This window comes from Capsicum annuum, unplaced genomic scaffold, assembly GCF_002878395.1.
Source record: "Capsicum annuum cultivar UCD-10X-F1 unplaced genomic scaffold, UCD10Xv1.1 ctg3318, whole genome shotgun sequence".
Classification (NCBI taxonomy): domain Eukaryota; kingdom Viridiplantae; phylum Streptophyta; class Magnoliopsida; order Solanales; family Solanaceae; genus Capsicum; species Capsicum annuum.
This window is the reverse complement of record NW_025839942.1, coordinates 480759-483705: the sequence shown is the minus strand read 5'-3', so window position 1 is coordinate 483705 and position 2947 is coordinate 480759.

The following is a 2947-nucleotide window of genomic DNA, read 5'->3' as shown; positions in this document are numbered from 1 at the left end:
TTCATAGAGAGCTACACAACCCTCTTTAATCCCAAATTAAAATATTTGCACAAAATCCAATCTGTTAACCTTGGGGTCATTTATTAAGGAATTTACTATTATGCTATCATCATAACAATTGTGCTTCCAAGCTAATATATCAAGCCAATACATTAAAATTGACCAATTGACTCCCAATTTCCATTTTGAAATCCATACCATGGACATTAGGGCCTTCAAATTCATTTTTATCCATTTGTCCATTAATGTAATGCAATAGTTTCAAAAGTGAGTTAAATCATGTAAATTCCATATTTAAAACAAAAATCATGTAGGTGGGTTAAGGTTAATGCCATTACCAAGACAAAATCCATCAATTCAGGGGAACCCATGTTCCCCATTAAAAATTCCAAAATTATGCACCTATTCAGTCCTAACAATAATCAATTTAAGTATACATAAGACATTTAAACCATTGAGGATATCATTCAAGTGATAATAATCAAAAAGCCTCAACCCAATTTCAAATCCAATAGTTAAATCACATGAACAATGATTAAACCATATACCATATTATAAAATACAATTTAGGGATGAGAGACATGCCTGAGAATTGAAAGAAAATTCAAAACTTAAGGTTTGGATGATGAATTCCTTATGAACCCTAGTTTTCTCTTATTTTAGGAATTTAAGATGGAGAGAGTAAGTTTGATTTTATTAAAGGAAGGTAAAGAGGCTATTTGAGTGATTTTAAGTTGTGGGAGAATATGTGAACAGAGGAAAAGACAAAATAGACATAATTAAAACGTGTAATAAATTTTGGCCCAGTCGTTGTGAGTTAGGCAACGAATCATGGGGTCTGACCATGAATCTTGCCTGGGGTCAAAATTCTGACCCCTCACATCTATGGTCATGTGTCACTCAGCACGACTCAGGACCTGAACTAATGACCCGTGACAAGGAGTCGTAACCAATGCAAAAACCTTGGGCAACCTTACTATGGTGACAAAGAGTCCCACCCTATGACTCATAACAAGTGATAATGACTCGTCACCTTATTCGTAGTCATGGCAATGTTGTCAACACTCCAGAAATTTTAGAGTCCAAAACCTGAGGTATTACAAAGGGATAGACATTTTCAAAGTGAAATTACATAGTGACCAATCCTTCATGTTGTATGACATTCTATATGCTCGAGAGATTTATGAAAACTTAGTATCTGTTTCTATTTGTATAGGTTGGTTTTAATTTATATTTTAGCTTAAAAGGTGTTAGAAGTATTATAAATAGTGTTTGTCGATTGTTTTAGACTTTATATGATTAATTTATCTTAGATTGTGATTCTTCAACTTATGAATATTATGTCGATTGTTGTGTAATGATGTGTTATTCTATTAACAATGGCATTAAAGTTACTATATCGCACGTGATATTGGATCACACAGGAAAAGACTAAATGAATGGTCTACAACAATAAAGGACATTTGAATTTTAAAAAAAAAATTGATATGTCAATATGTAAATATTTTCTTGCTAGAAATATTTCTCATAACTCATTTGTAGAGGCTAAAAGAGATGAGTTGTCATTGCAATCTAAATCCATTTTGATATATGTGGTGCAGTGAATGTGAGGGAACAGCCTAGAGCTTTATATTTCACTATATTTATTAATGATTTAACATACTTTGATTATGTTTATTTGGTTTCTCATAGATGTGAAACATTCAATGCTTAAAAGATATATGAATGAAGTTGAGAAGTAGGTAGATAAAAGTATAAGGACTTTAAAACTGATAAAGGTTGTAAATATTTTATAAAATAATTTTGAAGAATTATATGTTGAAAAAGACATTATCAGACAGTTAATTATTACTTATACACCTTAATATAATAGTGTAGGTAAAATAAGAAATATAACACTATTGAAGGTGACAAGGTCTATGATGACACATACAAATTTTCCTATCTTTTTTAGTAGATGTGTTATCGACTACAGTCTACATATTGAATATAGTATCTTCTAAATCAGTATCTTTCACTACTTATAAAGCATGGATTGATCATAATCAAATCTCAATGATCTACAACCTTGGAGTTGTATTGCATATATTAGGGATCATTTTAGTGACTTTAATAAACTTAGTCAAAAATTAAAAAAAATATCTTTATAAGATATTCAAAACACTCCATAGAATATGTGTTCATTTGTGTATTTGAGGATTGAAGTATTACTAAAATTGAATCACGAGATGTAATATTTCTTAAAACTAATTTTTCTTAAAAGAATAAACAATTGATTTCAGATGAGCTGACAATATTTTTGGGGATGCATCATAATCATATATATCAAGGATTGATTCATAATTTAAGAGAAAATTTTAAAATTTAAAATAATTTTATGGAATCTGAGATTCAAATATATAAGAGTACTAAAAAGATAAATCTAAATGATCTTATGATATAAGGATTATGTTTTTTTGGTATCACCCAGAAAATTAGATGAACCTAATACTATGACTAAGACTTTAATGAGCCTTAAAAAACTGAGTGAATAAAGGTGATGAAACTAAAATTAGAGTCTGTGAAAATCAATCAAGTCTGGGATCTTTTTGTCCTTCCTCCAAGACTTAGAGCTATTGAAAATAAATGAATTCTCAAAATTAAACACAAATTAGATGAGTAAATAGAAAGACATAAAGTACAATTATTGATAAAAGGTTTTATTCAAGAAGTTAGAATAGATTATGAAAAAAAATTTTCACTAGTTGTGAAGTTTATTTCAATTCGATTATATTTGGCTATTATTGCATTCTTGTATCTATAACTATACCAAATGAATGCTAAGATTGATTTTCTCAATGATGAACTATATGAAGAAATATACATGGAATAACATGTGTGTTTTATTGTTAAAGGTCAAGAAAATAAAGTTAGAAGTTGAAAAGATTAATTTATGGCCTAAAGTAGT